This window comes from Anthonomus grandis, chromosome 16, assembly GCF_022605725.1.
Source record: "Anthonomus grandis grandis chromosome 16, icAntGran1.3, whole genome shotgun sequence".
Taxonomy (NCBI): Eukaryota; Metazoa; Arthropoda; class Insecta; order Coleoptera; family Curculionidae; genus Anthonomus; species Anthonomus grandis.
This window is the reverse complement of record NC_065561.1, coordinates 2,674,662-2,693,728: the sequence shown is the minus strand read 5'-3', so window position 1 is coordinate 2,693,728 and position 19,067 is coordinate 2,674,662. Positions and strand designations below refer to the sequence as shown.

At 33.6% G+C, this 19,067-nt stretch overlaps 1 long non-coding RNA gene and 1 pseudogene across 1 annotated transcript; one reads left to right on the top strand and one right to left on the bottom strand.

Moving 5' to 3' along the window:
• Positions 1 to 14,721: 14,721 nt before the first annotated feature.
• Positions 14,722 to 15,361, top strand: LOC126745749 (uncharacterized). The gene is made up of 2 exons (XR_007663668.1): positions 14,722 to 14,914; positions 14,993 to 15,361. It is a non-coding gene; the product is annotated as an uncharacterized LOC126745749 (long non-coding RNA).
• A 2,731-nt stretch (positions 15,362 to 18,092) lies between these two features.
• LOC126745946 (uncharacterized) overlaps positions 18,093 to 19,067 on the bottom strand; it is a 69,308-nt pseudogene continuing 68,333 nt past the window's right edge.

Here is a 19,067-nt window from a genome sequence, read left to right as displayed (position 1 = left end):
GGATTATCAGTGCTCTCTTAGTAGTGCTTTTACCAGTGTCCTTTAGAGTGCTACTTAAGCTCTAATGTGAAAGTGCCCACATGATCAAGACTGTGCACCCTTCTGTGCCAACGGATTAAGAAAGGAATCAGAAACAGATCCCGGCCTAGAGCTTTGGCTCCTGGTTGAAAATCGCTTTTTGGTACGCCACAACGACGCAACCAGTAAGACGTATTGGCCTATGCTAGCGTCTACTACAAGCAGCAACCTACCCAAGCAGTTCATCTTCTTGGCAAAGCTACTGCCTGATACAGGAAGAAGACAAGAACAATAATTGTAAGTGATTTACTAAAATTGTTTCTTATTGTTGGAAAGTCCTGTTAGTTAAGAAAAATTGATTTTTATTTTATTTTATTTTATTATTATTATTTATAAACTGATTGATTAATGAACTTTTAATAATTTTAATGAGTAGAAATAGAACATTCTCTGAAGATATTACATATCTGAGAATTAGTAGTAATTTAAGAAGAAATAGTTCAATAACAAATACTGATTTTTCTAATTTAGATATAGAAACATTATATTCTGATATTGCTATTTGTACAAATAATTCTAATTTTAAAATGGCTGATGCTTTGAGATCAACAGTAACTCTTTTAAAAACATTTGACGGAACTCCATCACATTTGGAAGCCTTTATTAATCAAATTGATACATTTCATTTAAGATATTTTAATAATGATTCGTCTCAACAAGAGTATGTCAACTTGGCAATAAAATCTAAAATTTTAGGGCCAGCTGAAGATTTTCTTTTGACTCGACCTGATTTAGTAAATTGGGAAGAAATTAAACTAGCTTTAAGACAAAAATTTAGTGACCCAATTACTAGAACTAACTTGCAACAACAATTAATATTTTTGAGTAAAAAGAATGAATCCACTCAAGATTACATACAAAAGCTCAAAGCCTTAGTTACTAAAATAAATACAAAAATATGCACCGAAGTTAATAATATTGAAGCAAGAACTATCTTAATTTCTCAAAATGAATTAACCGCAACACAAAATCTATTAGCCAATATTTCTAATGAACTAAGAACTTTATTAATAGTTTAAAATCCTCAAAACTTGGATAATGCTATTGATATAATAACAAACTATGATATTCTGACAAGTCAAGCTAATTTTAAAAATAATTTTGTACATAATCATTCTCAAAATAGACACAATACAAATCAAATTGAAATTAAACAGTTTTCAAGTCAATCAATTACCCTATATCGAAATACCCAATTATAACATTCGATTATTAATCGATACAGGCTCTCATGCATCTCTTCTCAGACCATCAATAGTTGAAAACTTATTCCCTGAATCAATCGTACCCTATATTTCTACCCTTCAAACGTGTGCTGGATCAAGGAAAGCCACAGCTAAAGCTAAAATTCCATTACTTTTACCCTTTGGCATAAGCGAACACATAGACTTTGTCCTATATCCATTTCACGAATATTTCGATGGAATTTTAGGAGTAAAAGATCTTTGTAAACTAAACTTGAACATCGACTTAAAAAATCAGAAATTGAAGAATAATTACTTAGAAATTCCTTTTCAATATAGACAAAACTTCGATCAAAATACAATCGAAATATTGCCTAAAACAATTCAAAAAGTAGTATTTAAAACAAACCTACCTAATGATTCAACTTGGATAATGCCTTATTTTTCTGACGAAAATATTGAAATTCAACCAACATTGATAACAGTTAATGACCATAAATATACAGTTGATATCCTTAATCATTCGGATAAAACTTTCGCTTTTAAATGCAATATAAATGAAAATTTACCATTAGAACCAATTGAAATCAATAATTACGAAGTAATAAATTTTGAAGAAACGCAACCACAAAAACTATATCAAGAAAGAAAAACTCTTAAATGCAGAGAATTAGAATCTTTAATAAGACATCAACATTTAAACCTGGAAGAACGATTTCAGCTCTTTAAACTTCTAAAGAACTTTAGCCAAATTTTAACTAAACCTGGAGATTCTTTAACATCATCAAATCAAGTCAAACATGTTATAAATACGACACATGAAATCCCAGTTCATTCAAAAAATTATAGATATTCATACATCCATAAGGAAGAAGTAAATAATCAAATAGAACAAATGTTAAAAGATAAAATAATACAACCCTCTAGCTCACCTTGGAGTTCACCTGTATGGATTGTACCAAAAAAGATGGACGCATCTGGCAAAAGAAAATGGAGACTTGTGATCGATTATAGAAAATTAAATGAGAAGACAATCGATGATCGCTATCCATTGCCAAACGTAACGGATATTCTAGACAAACTAGGAAGATGTCAATATTTTACGACCATTGACTTAACAAGTGGATTTCACCAAATTGAAATGGAAAAAAATAGTATTCTTAAAACGGCATTCAACGTAGAACATGGACATTATGAATTCCTAAGAATGCCCTTTGGCGTCAAAAATGCTCCTTCGACATTTCAAAAAGCTATAGAAAATGTTTTAAGAGGATTACTAGGAAAACAATGCTTAGTATATATGGACGATATTATTGTCTATTAGACCTCACTTCAAGAACATATCGATGCCTTACGACGAGTATTCGAACGTCTAATATCATTTAATATGAAAATTCAGTTAGATAAATGTGAATTCCTACGTAAAACTGTAGAATTCTTAGGACACGTCGTAACATCAGACGGCATCAAGCCAAACCCAAAGAAAGTTGAAGCAATAAAAAATTTCAAGATTCCAAATACCACAAAGGAAATAAAATCTTTTTTAGGACTTATCGGATACTACAGGAAATTCATTAAGAATTTTGCTAAAATTACAAAACCCCTAACTCACTGTCTAAAGAAAAATGTTAAAATAATTCATGATAAACCTTTTGTAGAAGCATTTAATCTTTGTAAAACCATTTCAATGAATGATCCTATACTTCAACATCCTAACTTTGAAAAGCCATTCGTCCTGACTACAGACGCATCCAATTACGCAATCGGCGCTATACTTTCTCAAGGTCCCGTTGGATCAGATTTGCCTATAGCATATGCAAGCAGAACTCTTAACCAAGCTGAATGTAACTATTCTACAATAGAAAAGGAACTATTAGCAATTGTCTGGGCCACCAAATATTTCCGACCTTATTTATTTGGTAGAAAATTTACAGTGGTAACAGATCATAAACCACTTCAATGGTTATTCTCCATTAAAGAACCGAACTCAAAATTAGTCAGATGGAGACTTAAAACTTCAAGAATTCGAATATACTATCCACTATAAGAAAGGTACTCGAAACTTAAATGCCGATGCACTTTCAAGACCACCGTTGGATATACACCCTTTAAATATAATAGATCCACCATTAACACATATGTCTGCTGTATGCGAAAGAAATTAAAAAACTGAAGACCAATATGCTTGGCATGATAAAATTAAACGATTTTTCGAATCACAAGGAATTGAATCGCAGGAAAACCTGTTTGAACCACAAAAAGAAATTGAAAAAACCAAACCAGAACCAAAAATTCGAATAATATCAGATATTCAAATAAGACCTCCGAATAAAAATAATAATGAACCACTACCATCAACTTCTAAAGAAGAAAATGAAAATGGAAAAGAAGATTCAGAAACAGAGGCAATTCATACATCAATAGAAAACCCAATACTAGGCGCACCCTATGTTAACAAAAGTGTAAATACTTATAAAAATCAAATCATTTTTAAATGGACAAGAAATGAAAAACCCTATTCAATAATGAAGAAATTATTCGAAACCAAGAAAAGAATAATAATGTTTATAAATGAAAACCCAATAACAGAAGAAATACAAATATTTCTAAGAGACCATTTACCACCAGACAGTTACTGTTCACATTTTCCTAACAAGGAACTAGAACCAGTAATTCTTAGAATATTCCAAGAAACGTTCTCAAGTAATATGTTTAAATTAGTCATTTCTAACACCCTACTTGAAGATGTGACAAATTAAGATGAACAAAAAGAAATAATTAATAGATATCATACAACAAAGACATCACATAGAGGAATAAACGAAAATATTAAAAATATTAAACAATCCTACTATTGGCCAAGCTTAGAAAGAGACGTAATAGATTTTATTAACACCTGTGAAGTATGTCAAAAAACGAAATATGATCGACATCCACACAAAGTAATATTTAAACCAACCCCAACAGGATCTAAACCCTTTGAGCATATCTACATGGATATATATTCAATAGCAGCTCAAAAGTATCTAACAATAATAGATAACTTTTCAAAATTTGCTGCAGCATATCCAATAAATGAGACATCAATTGAGATATGTCAGAGTTTAATTAAATTCTTCTCACACCATGGAACCCCATGTCGAATCACAACAGATAACGCTCGAAATTTTAAAAGTAACTTAATTCAAGATCTTTGTAAAGCATATAAAATTGAGTTGCATTTTACACCATATAACCCGAATTCAAACTCACCTATTGAAAGATTTCATTCAACTCTAAAAGAAAGCCTAGTTGCTTTAAAAAACGATCATTCTCAAAAACCACTTCAAAATATAATTGATTTAGCTGTATTAAATTATAACAATAGCATACATTCGTCACATGATTATACCCCATTCCAGATTATTAAAGGAAACCTTAATTATCAGTTAAATTTTGAGAAAAACCTAGACCAATTACAAACAGATTATATAAATGAGTTGACAGAAACCTTCAAGGAATTAAATAAAAACATTTATTCCAAAATGAATGCAAAAAAGGCAAATGTCCTTAGCAAACTTAATCAAAATAGAGAAAACGACCCTGAAATACCGGAAAATACTGATCAATTGTTAAAAACACCTAAAAAATTATCACAGAAATTAGAACCTATCTATAAAATAAAGACGTTCAAAAAGCAAAGACATCCTAAAGATATTAAGAGGCATTCTAAATTTTAGGAAATGAAGATCCTTCTTGTAATACTTCCGCTGCTCGTGAACGCACAATACTAGATTGAAACTCTTAACAACCCAATATTGCCAATCTACCAAGGAAAAGGTTATGTAGTAACTAGTTATCATCATATTTATTATCACGTAAATCTTACTAATATAAGGAATTGCTTAAAACTAACAAAGAAAACGCTTATGTATGCAAATAAGACTTTGGGAGAATCAAAACTACCCTTATATCATCTTTTAGCTGTAAAAACAAATGATCTTCTCAATCAATCAAGATCAATAGAATCATTTTTAGATCACTATACAACCAAGCCAATTTCAAAAAGAAATAAAAGAGGATTATTTAACTTCTTAGGAAAAGCGCAAAAATATCTATACGGCACATTAGATGCAGATGATGGAGAACGCTATGACAATTATATTAGAACTCTCCAAAATAATTAAGACACCTTACAAAAAGACATATTACAAACACAAACTGTCCTAAAGAAACTAACCCATGATATTGACACTCAGCTGACTAATATAGGAAATAATCAGCAAAAATTATATAAGGAAATTAATGACCTAAGACAGATGAGTCAGTCAACGTCTACTACACTATATTTTATCTTACTACTTGATACGCTAGAAAACAATCTTCGCGTCAGCAATGAGATACGTATGAATGTGCAAACTGCAATTAATTTTGCAGAAATAAACATTATGCATCATAGTATTCTCAAATATCAAGAACTATTAGTCATTCTATCTAAGTTTAATCAGAAAACACGAATTCCTTTTGATAACATAATTAAATATTATAAAGTCGCACATGCTGACGTAACAATAAAAGAAGACCTAATAATTTTCTATATAGCAATACCCCTAATATCTGAGAAAACTTATGCCTTCTATCATGTTTTCCCTATCCCAATAAATAATCATTTAACAATGTTGAGTAATCCCTATTTATTGAAATCAGACAAAGATTTCTATAATTCAAAAGAAAGTTGCCAAAAAATCGAGGACATCTTTCTTTGCCATGCAAAAATATTAAATCAGAATGAACCTTGCATCTCTGAGACAATTAACCTGACAAATCATTGCCCAATGACTCCTGTTAATTATTTAAAAACATCTGTCACCCAATTAGAGGATAATTCAATTATAATAATTCCCAAAGACCAAGAAAAAATAAATTTTCAATGCCCTAATCAACACACCATTCAAACAATCAATCAACCAACATTAATTCTACCCAAAAGTTGTATTGTCAAAATAAAGAATGATTATTTCGATTCTTAAAAATCAGATTCTATTAACTTAAGATTAAAACTACCACCAATAACAATTAATGAAGAACTAATTAAAAAATTAGAACCCTTAGAACTCGAAGAAATTAATTTAAATAATATACACGAAGAATTAAAAAATGTCAATAAATTAACAACACACCCCTTAGAAAAACTAAATATTATCAGCTCAGGTGTATCTGTAACATTAATTATAATTATTATTGTAGTAATAATAGGGATAATAATCTTTGTATATTATAAGTATAAATGTAAAACAAAAGAAAATGTAAAAGTGGACATAAAATTGAATCCCCTTGAAAAACAATCCTTCGAAAATCAACCCCGATTTTCTCAGACTTAAGGAGGGAGGAATTATATGGCCATTTCCGATGATCTAATAATAATTAATCATTGTATTAGTCATAATTAGTCATAAGAATAATGCTTGTCTCAGCTATTTTCATATAATTATAAATACGACTCCAGTCATTTATGAGTCAGTCCATAAGTTGCTTCGCCGTAGATCACATATTTAGTAATTTTGTAAAATAAAGTTTTTTAAAAAGCTTAGTTGCGAATTACTGAATAAAATTCTAGTATGCCAAAAGCATTCCATATATGGAATACCCAAATATTTTGTAAATATCGTATGAAATAATTTGTGACTGCCCTATTATTACACAAAAGGAAATATTTTAAAACAAATTCCAGGGGACGAAGTTTAGCAGCCTAGACGTAATTTATGAAATTTGGGCTTTAAGCTTTAACCAGAAGTTGTCCTTTATTGTGCCTTAATTGAGAACCCTTACCACTAAATATTCATGTGTGCTTCTATATGGCATTTTGGTCATTAGATAAATATAGTGTAACGTAAAATATTTATTACATAATTTGCATATTTTGCGGGTATTAGTTGTTAGAAAACCAATTAGGTAAATAGTAAGGAATGTTATATAAAATTGATCTTATAACGCCTAAAATACTATTTACTAATAACGATATCTTAGATTAAAGAAACGGCTAGAAATTTATTAATAATTGAAAAAAAAATAGAACTATAACACTTCCAGCCGTATGAGTAGTAAGTACTTATAGCATTTTTAAGGGCTTACATGTGAAGTCAATATTATCCTTCACCTTTTTGCGGATGACTTAAAAACATATAAACCAGTAAAATCCACTGCAAATTTAACAACTCTACATAAAAGCATTAATGAACTGTTAAACTGGTATACAATAATGGAATAAGCCAAAATGCTTAAAAAATAAAATAATATTCATTACAAGATCCTATCCTATCCTAAATACTACATTGAAAATACTTTATTGCATATGTCAAGTCAATGTCTGACTTTGAAGTAATATAAAAAGACCATATAAAAAAAATAAATTATTTTTTTATATGAGAAAAAAGCTCGGACCCGTCGATTTTTATTTCAAGGGGGAAACATTTCCTTCATATCATTAACTTTGCAATTTCAACCCCCTCGCTTGGGGTGAGCTCCAACCCCAAAATCTTAAATGGGAATAGAAGTCTACTAATGCCTTATTTTAAAGGTAATTGAACTCTCTTTTCAACACATCTACAAATTATTTAATAACTCCAACAACCTTTTTTATAAAAAAAAGTCATCAGCTGATTAGAAAACTTATCCCAGATTTTTTAAATAAAGGTTCCATTAATTTTAATTTAGAAGTTTGAATTAGTTAATCCATAGGACGATATGCAATTAAGTCTGCCCATAGATAAAAATAGAATGGACTCTTCTTTTTTAATTGTAGGAAACTGCGTTTCCATCATATGTCTATCTCTGTCCTCGGTTATATCTGTCTTTTTTTATTGAGCTTAACGAATGTGCGAGTGCGTGCGAACCCACCATTTCAATGATTATTCGTGTTTTAGAGCTCGCTTGAGCTTGAAGTAGCTTGAGCGTGTGACGGGAGGCTGAATGAATTTATTAAGTTTCGAGAAGTAAAATAGGTTGTTGTGTGTTATGTGTGGTGGTTCCCATTGAACGCATTAATCTCAACATCTCGACAAGAACCCAAATGCCTACATTTGGTGACCCCGACGTGATTTGCTAAAATGACGCGATGTTTAGTTCTTTTGGGTAACTGCTAACAAATTATGGACATTTTTCACAACCGCCGCTGGAATTTATGGTCTGGTATAAACAAATTATCCTAGTTTGGTTTTTGATTGCACGAGGTAGCCGCATGACGTAGTTCCGGTCCGCCATTTTGAATTTCCATGATGACGTTGACGTTGTTGACATTTGATGACGTTGACTGCTTGAGAAGGAATCTGCTGTACCTGCTACATCGGTAAATTAGGAATCTACCGTCCGCCATATTATGCATATTGGTGGTAGTATAACCACAAAGTGTTCACCATAAAATAACTAATTCCACCATTTTGATATTTGTTCATATATAACTCGAGTTTGAAAACCCTGCTGCTGCATTTGCTGCTTTCAACTATCATTAAGGATGTTGACCTGGTAATGTGCTGTATTGGACCTGGACTAGGATTACTGCTGCCCTGCTGACTGGTGTACTGGATCTCCTGAAAGCATTAAATTATTTTTCAGGTCCCGCTCACATTCCTGCAGTTCTTCTGTGACAGCCTTCGCTGGATTTTATTGACGTTTTCTTTAAAACTTTTTTTTTAAACGGTTTAAACTTAGGTATTTTTAAAATTTTGTATATTTTAGAAATATTTGTTGATGATGAAGCTTTGGCTACCGCTCTAGCGTAAATTGCTCGTTTGCAGGCGCAAGTAGATCAGCTCAAGGTTGAGGATGATCAGCCTGCGGTTGAAGCAGCTCCTGCTGCAATGCCGAGCATAAATTTTAATGGTAATGGTGAGGCTGTTGGTGCTAGTGGTGTGAACGTGCAGTCATTCCGCTTGGACCATTATAGAGTTCCCAAATTAACTCCATTCTCTCAAGTGGACCCTGCCCTTTGGTTTATTCAGGCTAAAGTGTCCATGAGAAATGCCCGTATTCTTATTGGATCCACCAAAGCTGACACTGTTCTTGCAGCAATAGATGTGGAAGTCTTAGGTTGTGGTAGGGACATTATAATCATGAATATGCCACCTATAAATATCTATGAGCAAACTAAAGCCCGTGTTATTGCAACTTACGCTGAGTCGGATGAGATGAAGCTGCGTAAACTATTAAAGGGTCAGGTAGGTATTTATGGCAAGCCGTCGTGGTGCTAAGCCGTCTTAGAGGTCTTAGCAACGGCACAGTCGATGACAATATTATAAGATCAATTTCTTTCTTGAACAGCTCCCTCGAGAGCACCGTACAATTCTCGTTTCAGCAGGTGTCTCAGACCTTAATCGTCTAGCTGAGGCTGCTGACCGCATTGCCGAATGTGCATCTACTAGTTCAGAGCCTTATATTGCTTCTGCCTCTAAGCCATCAGCTACCTCAGTCCCTGTAGTTTCAGAAATGAAGCAACTTAAGGATAGTATTGCCGCTCTCAACGGGAAAGTATTATACCTTAAAAAATAGCTTAAGAAAACACGTTCACGCTCGTCTTCGAATTCTCGTAGAGCGTCAAACTCTAGAAAAGATGCTTCTTCACTCTGCCGCGCTCATACTCAATACCCAAATAATCCAACCTCTTGTCGAAAGTGGTGCTCTAAGTATGGCGATTGGGTCAATAAACCAAAAAACTAAGTGAACCTTCCCGGTTGGAGATGGTTGGAGAAGGTGTTCGAATTTCTAATCGTCTTCACGTTCGTGATCGTACTAGTAGTCAGTTATTTCTGACTGACACTGGTGCTGACATTTCACTACGTCCTGCCATTCCTAAAATTAAGGGAAATCCCTCGGAAATACAACTTTTTGCTGCGAATGACACTCGAATCGACACTTTTGGAGAATCTTTTAAAAAACTTGATCTTGGTCTAAGGCGTCCTATCCGCTGGAATTTGGTTATAGCTGCAGTTCCTTATCCCATTATTGGTGCGGATTTACTTTCGTATTATGGTTTGACGGTGGATGTTAAAAAGAAATGTATTATTGATACTAGAACTTTCGTCCATTTTAAAGCAATTGATAGACCAGCTGCCTACCAGTCTATTAATAAGCTCAGTTCCGACTTTAGTTTTTGCGAGGTCCTTGCCGAATTTCCGCGATTGACAGGCGCTTCTCCTTTGAGCCCTCCTGTTTGCAGTGATGTATTTCATCATATCATTACCTCTGGTCCTTTTGTATCTGAACGTGCTCGTCGTCTCCCTCCTGCAAAACTTAAGGCCGCCAAAGACGAATTCCAAGCTTTAGTCGAGGCAGGTATTTGCCGCCCTTCTTCTAGTCCTTGGGCAAGTCCTATTCATTTAGTGCCTAAAAAAGATGGTTCTTGGACGGGTTTGTGGAGATTATCGACGCTTGAATGCAGTAACTCTACCTGATAAATGTCCTACGCCGCACCTGCACGATTGCACAGTCAATTTGCACGGTAAGGCCATTTTTTCTTCCTCAGATCTGCACAGAGTTGCATAGTTATTTGCTAGAAGGTTGCGATTTTAAAATCCTCACCGATCATAAACCTCTTATATATGCATTTAAGCAACGCTCTGATAAAGCTTCATCGCGACATTTACGACAATTATCATTTATTGCCCAGTTTACTAACCATATCGAGCATAATGCAGGCTCTCAAAATTTTGTGGCCGACACCTTGTCTCGTATTGAACCTGTACAGTTGCCTCCTAATTTTATTGTGAAAGAACTCGCGGAATTACAAGACGGTGATAATGAATTAAAATCGATTTTTCCTTCGTTGGATGATCCATTAAAGCTGAAAAAGCTTCAGTGGGGTCCAGACTTAGTTAGTGTGTAGTGCGAATTATCAGGTGAGACTATTCGTCCTTTTATTCCTGTCAGCCTTCGCCAAAAAGTTTTTCATCAAATTCATGATCCAGCTCACCCTAGTAGTAGAATCACTAATCGGATAGTTCGGCAACGGTATGTTTGGCCTAACATGCATCGTGACATTGCAACATGGTGCAAGAACTGTTTAGAATGTCAACAATCCAAAATTAGCCGTCATGTGAAACTTGTTCCTGAACATCTTTCTGCTCCTGACGGACGATTTGATCAAGTTCACATTGATATAGTTGGTCCTCTTTCATCATCTGAAGGATTCTCTTACTACCTGACAATGATTGACCAATTTTCTCGCTGGCCTGAAGCAATTCCTATTAAGGATACGTCTGCCTAAACTATTGCTAAAACTTTTTATGATACTTGGATTTCGCGTTATGGTACTCCTAGATTGCTTACCTCGGATCAAGGAACTCAATTCAAATCACGCATTTTCTCGGCCCTACTCTCTTTAATTGGTTGTCAGCGTATTCGTACTACCCCTTATCACCCTAAATCGAACGGAATGATTAAGCGTTTTCACCGCGTACTAAAAGCCGCTATCATGTGCCATACTGAATCCAAAAAATGGACTCGTTCTTTATCCACAATTTTGTTGGGAATTCGTTCCCATGTTAGAGCATATACTAAAGCTTCACCGGCAGAATTTTTGCTTGGCTCTACTCTACGTCTTCCTGGAGAATTCTTTCTTCCGGACGACGTTACTCCAAATCCAAACATTTTTATCGAAGAATTTAGACAATATATGCGTGAAATTCAACCTGTGCCTGTTGCACATAAATATAAAAAGCGAATTTTTTTTGCTTTAAAGATTTGTATAACTGTACTCATGTATTTTTTAGAAACATACCTAAGAAGTCTCTCGAAAGGCCTTATACTGGACCGCATAAAGTTTTAAAACGCGTCTCTGATCGTGTTTTTGATATTGACATCAATGGTAAATCGAAAAGTATCTCGGTTGACTTATTAAAACCAGCCTTTTTTATTGCTGATGAACTCAACGGCCCAGTAGAACCTTCCGAAAGCACTTCTAATCAGGATGATACTGTAATGATACTCTTCTTAGAACTTACGCTCGTAAGAAAGTCACTTTTGCACCTAGTGTAAAATAATTTAATTTTTTTTAGTTGATAACTATATAATCAATGTTTATTTTAAGGCGATTTTATTTTTAAGAATTAAGTATGTTACATCATATCTAACACTTAAGTTTTAAGCTTTTATAAACCTTTGTAAAACTATTTTATTTTCTTTAATGTCGTTGTCACTGGGGAGGGAGTGTGTAGGGAACTGCGTTTCCATCATATGTCTATCTCTTTCCTCGGTTATATCTGTCTTTTTTTCATTGAGGTTAACGAATGTGCGATGTACGCAACCCACCATTTCAATGATTATTCGTGTTTTAGAGCTCGCTTGAGCTTGAAGTAGCTTGAGCATGTGACGGGAGGCTGAATGAATTTATTAAGTTTCGAGAAGTAAAATAGGTTGTTGTGAGTTATGTGTGGGGGTTTCCATTGAACGGACTAATCCCAACATCCAGCGCGTCTTAAACTGGCGATCACATTATTAGATTAGACGCAGTGTTGCCAGATGATTGGGTGAGAATTATGGTACATTCTGGCCAAAATTATGGAATTTTGTACAAATTTATGGTACAATCATACAATTCTGTCAGTACACAACCTTTTCCTATGTATGACGTCAGGTCAAAGTCGCGCCGTCGCCATACTTATAAAATGTGTTTCATTTTGTTGATAATGGATTATGAATTTAATCAAATTTCCTATTCTGATCATTTCTTTTAATTAAAAGAACGATTTCTAGTAGAAATAAAATACTTTTTTAACAAAGATAGTACTTTATTGAAAAATTAACAAAACATTGCACTCAAAATCTAAATTAAAAATAGATAAACATTAACACAAATACATATACAAATTTGTATATTGTAATATTTGTATTTGTAATTTAGCCAACCCTGAGACGACTTATCTAATTCCCAATCCTTTCGATAACTTTGGGGTCTATTTGCTCGTCTATTTTTATTTCCAAACTTCACTTGTTTTAAGTTTCGTTCACTATTTTTATCTTCGGATTCAGAATCAGTTTTATTCTTTAGTTCTATTTCACCCCCAACCCCCAATAGCCAAAAGCAAACAAAAATAATAACAAAACAACTTAACCTCAAATAATAAAAACAAATGACAGACTGTTGACGTTGACGTTTAGAAGGGTTGTGTCTTAATGTAGTTGTGTGTTTAATGGGATTTTTCATGTACATTTTGCATTTTACTGCGAAATTGTTCATATCATATTAATATGAAAAACAATCATAGAAATTTATAAAACCCAAAAAAAAAACAAAATTATGGTACAACTATGGTACATTTCTGATTATGGTACAAATTATGGAGCAAGCAAAAAATGTTGCAAAATTATGGTACAATTCCATAATTATGGTACGTCTGGCAACACTGATTAGACGTAATAGGCCGTCGACAAGAACCCAAATAATGAATTATTATAGAGCCATCTATCGGTCTGGAATAAAGAGGTGGCTTACATCTTTTATTACTAGATGGCGCCATACGCAAGATTTTCGCAGCAAAGGTACCATTAATTGAAAGTTAGAAGTTTGGGTTAGTTAATACAGGATATGCAATGACTTAACTCTGCCTATAGATAAAGACGTATATAGAATGGACTGTTCTTTGCTAATGCATTATTATGTCACCTAGAGCCATCTATCGGTTTGGAATAAAGTAAGGGCTTAAAGCTTTTATGACTAGTTAGCGCGATACGCAAAAGCTCGCTATTTTAGGCGGGATTTTTAAATATTTAGTTACTACTATTGATTTAAAATTTAAACTGAAAGAATATCTGAAAAAAAAATTATAAATTAAACAAAATTTATTAAAATTACATGCATTAAAAATTTTTAAATAACACAATTTTAAAATTTAAATCACTTGCCTGATACATTGTAAAATATTTTAAATTCTTAATTTTTCTAACATTTTAGTACTGAAACATGGTAGAGAGAAAACTAATGAAAACTCAACTTTCTTTGGTCTTAAGTCTTTAAATGTTATTGATTGCTTTTTTTTTGTAAAAGAATAAATGAATAAAAAATAATGTAAACTTAACCAATCTTGATGCATTTAAAGAAATTTCAATTTACCAAGAAAGAAAATTCGGACATGTATGACAACGCATCTATGCAGTTATTTTTGAAAAATTAGAAAAAGAAGAAAAATACAAAATGTTTTTAGAAGTTTCTTGAGTTTTATTTTATTTTATTCATTGCTTAAATAAATTATAGTAGCACTTGTTTTTAATTATCAAGTAAATAAACAAGCAATTTCTAATGATTAATATAACTAAAATACATTTTATTGCTCATCTTAAATTAATAAGTGAAACACGTGCCGGGTGTATTGGTAGTCCTGGTATTGGTAGTGTCGCTACGCGAATTTCCTAACATAAGGAAATACCCTATGCTTCTTAATTGTCTTTGACTTGTCAAAGTCAATATCGATTTTTACTTTTGGCATTTCCTTTCACTTGGTTCTCGTGTGTTGGTAGGAGCACACGTAAAAGTTTGTAGCCTAACTAACCAAAGAAGATGCAATTTACTTAAAATATTAGTTAATTTGGCTTTAATGGCACCTTTTTTACCTCATCTTGACATGATTTGGTAATTTCTTGTCAGGATGCCCAAGAAATTACCATTTGATTGGAAACTTAGCGAGGTGAGTGATAGAACATTTCTTTGTTTGTACTAGCATCGTGCCAGTGACTTGGTTATTATCACTAGAAAATTGTTTCAGGTTTTTAATTTTCCGGTTTTCTTTTAGTCTCCATTTTCTTTTTTTCCTTCTTCGATTGCTTCGCCTTGAAGGTGTGATGGTGTTGAATTCTGTGATGCTCCACGAGTGACTCCAGAACAGCCTGTTTTCTCTACAAGGAGAACCAAGACTTCATGCAGCCAGTTGAATTGGTGAGACTTTATGTAGATGAAGATCAGGTAAATTAAGACCAGTTTTCTTTATATTTTTTTATCTAATAATTCAATCTGTTTAATTGAGAGTGACTAGTAGAATATGGACATCTGGCCGAAGCCCATATAACCTGGATTCTGTGTTCATGTCCTGCTCGTTATAAAAATTTTCATAATTAAATTTAACCTGTGGTATTCATATTGTGTTTTATTTCATTTAAATTAACTATTTAGTAAATCATTCAATACCCATAAGCCACTACTTATTTAAAGTGTAATTTAATCTTATTTTATATTATGTAGTAATTATTATATTAGTAATTATTGATTAATTCCTTATTAAATTGTATAAAGTTAAACAAGGGATTTGTGTGAATAAAATGGGTTGGTATTGGGAACTGTTGCCTCTACTTGCCATAGCATAGTCCAAGCCATCTTACTAAAATTTAAATAATCAGGTAAGAAGTTGTCTTAGTTCCTTTTAAGCTAATCTTCTAAGCTAAGCCGTCTGCTATCCTTGTAAACAATTTATATTTGTGCGACAATACCCCATTTTAATAAACATCAAATTCTCTTTTTAACAAGTTCAACGACAAAATTAAAAAAAAAAAAAATTACATTTCTTATTCTATTTATCACCAAATAGAGAAGAGAACACAAATTGTAAATTTTGTTTACAATTCATTATTTATGACAATAAGTGCTTTAAGTGTTGGTTGGCGTCCTGCATCTGCACAATATTAAAGATCTTTCTCAAAACCTCCCCGGACATTATAAAGCATTTCTGGTGTAATGGCCCGACATTCATCAATGATGCGCTGGTGCAAATCATTTATTGACTCTGGCTGAGTTTTAAATATTTTACTCTTTAAGTGACCACATAAAAAATCTAAGGAGGACAAGTCAGGTGATCTTGCGGGTCACTCTATTGCTACCAGGATATGTCTATTACTACTATCATATATAATGAGGAGGTGCATCATTTTGTTGAAATCTTAACTCTTTGGCAATGTAATTATTGTAATTTTCTGGTCGTCGAGTTTCTAGTTTCTATCAATTTTTTTCAATGCATCGATGGCGTCTTCCGTTAATTGTAGATACTGAAATTAAACAATCGCCATTAATTCCAACGCAGACGTTTAATTTTTCAGTATGTTGAGTGTAAACCTCATGGACTAGATGTGGATTTTCGTCAGAGCAATATCGACAATTGTAACGGTTAGCAGTTCCATTTATAAAAAATTTAAATCCATTGGAAAAACAAATGCTAGTAGTAGTATTAGTAAGGGTGGGGGAGCTAGATCTCGGCAAGTAGGCCTGAACTTTTCGCCAACCCCAGAATCACCCACTCTTACGCCTCCACTCCCAATGCGCGGTCACAAACGCTTGATCACAAACGCTTCGAGATAAATTGGAATATTAAACTAAATATAAATACTCGGAATTTCTAAGAAAAGGAAAAAAAACGAAAATTTGTAAACACAAACAGCATTCTCTCAGTCTTTTTACCGATCACTGGCACTTAAGAAGCCATCTTCATACTATCGGTATTGCGGACAACCTGGAATGCCGATGGTGCTGTGAGGAGGATGAAACCGTTGACCATGTAGTCGGGGAGTGCCCAGCACTCACGCGCGCCAGGTTCAAATACTTGGGTAACACTTTCAGTGTACCGAGCGACTTTAAGTCCTTTAAAACAGAGAGCCTTATTGGTTTCTCTAAGGCCGTTGTGCTCTGGTAACCCCCGGTGGGGCATGACGGGTCCATCAGGAGACCTATATGCACAACTGCCTTGGCAGCCCACTGTTTCGTCAATTCAAAATTCAATTTAAACAACATTCCATAGTAAAAAAAATAGTACCTATTACTCTTTTCTTCAAATGATAAAATTAGAATTTATATTAACAGTTTTAAGCGATAAATCTCGAAATTTGTTTTTCATTTCATTTAAGGACTGAAGTTCATGTCTCGTGAGCTTAGTGACAAAATTAAAAATAAAGCACAAAAGGTAGTTCTTATCGGCGATTTCAACGAAAGAATTAGCAGTATTGTATCCGGAAATATGCCTACTGTAGGAAGACACGGACTCGGAAATCAAAATGAGAGAGGAGAGAGACTATTAAGTGTTGCTGTTGAAAATAATCATAGAGTCGGAAATACTCTATTTCAACATTATCCAAGCCTTAAGCCAATTTAAAGCCAAGTCGGAAATAGACCATGGGTCTGACTACAAGCAAAATTACAAATCTAAACCAAAGAAACAAACTAAACTTCCCCTCAATCCTAGACCTAACATGGATGTCGATCTTTTTAAATGGATTTTAAAACACCACGAGGCTCCGATTATCATCGATAACGTAGAGGAGGCTTAGGAAATGAATTAAAGAGTGAATAACTAAATGAGCCGTGACATCATCAAAAGAAAAAGCCTAAACGAAGAGAACTAGGATTATAGTAAACAATTATACAAAGAGCTCAAACCAGCAAATAGACGATAAAAATGTCATCACAAGGGTCTGTGGAGAACTTAAGAACCATACGAACAAACATGAGCCACGAGCATTGTTTTACAGAGTAGTAGTAGTAGTGTAGTTACAGAGTAGTAGTAAGGGCTTCGTCACCCTTACTACTACTGTGCACTAGAGCTCAGCAAGTATGCCTAAAGGTCTTTTTTTGCTAACCCAAGAATCACCCACCCCTACGCCTCCACATCCAATGCATGTCCATTAAATACCGACTTGAATGCTGTTCTAGTCGAAATCTTTAAGATTTGGAGTGTCGTTAATCTAGAAATGTTTGTTCTCAGGCGACTTCACCAATGACCAATTCCTAATATGTGGTATGGAGTTTACTTTACTGTACCGCAATTCGGAGAGAGCGGACTTTCTCTTTTCTTACATCCTTATTTATCTCTACATCCTTCTGTCCTTCTACAATTCTTCCTGGTTTCTTCTCAGGCCTTGTTCCTGGAAGTTCCTGGGAAATTTTTTTTTACTGTGAGAAAGACAAGACTCGGAGCCTATTAATGAAATAACGAAACCTTGTCTTGCACCCTAGTGTCCTGGGACTTACCGCAGTCTCACTTCCTTGTATGTTTCCAGCCTTTCCAATGCCTCTCTGCACTCCTGGACTAGCGCTGAACTCGTCCCCGGTTGACTTGGTGCTTTCCATGATCCATCTGTGTACCAGGCCTGGAAATCATTTAGCTCATTGATTTAGTTCATTAAACGTTCTTCCTTTGTCGAGATTTCTACTCCAAAGTCTTTCTTTAATATTGGGTTGCCACTAGCTGTAGCTTACCAGAGTAAGATATCTCTTTAATGAATTAAAACAACGTACTCAAGTAATAAAAAATGAGAAACTAAAATTATAAAGACCAATGGTATAGCAGAAGTTTAGAAAGTATATAGTGATAAACTTTACAAAGGTAATTAAGAAAAACTTTCAAAAGAAATAAATACCTCTGAAAATCCTCATATACTAAAATCAGAAGTTGAAAATGCCACAAAACAAACAATCTACAGGTGCCGAACAAATAACGGCAGAGGTCTAAAAGTCTTTTAGTAAGAAGGGAATAGAAGTGTCTCACAAAATTTGGAAACTTATATAGAAAATAAGGCATTGACGTAAAGACTGGGGAGAGTAGCTTTTTGTTTCAATGTTCAAAAAGATTTGCCCTTGGAATACAGCAACTGTAAAACGGTTTCTCTTATCTCTTACGTAAGTAAGATCTGCCTAACTTTCCCCGACGAAAAAATTATTATTTATTTATTTATTTATTCATTATTTATAAACGGGAAAAGCCCAATTACAATTCTGTTAAATTTTTAAATTTACAACAGTTATACATAATATAGGTAATATACAAAAATACTAAAAATCATTAAGTAATAATAATTAAAAAT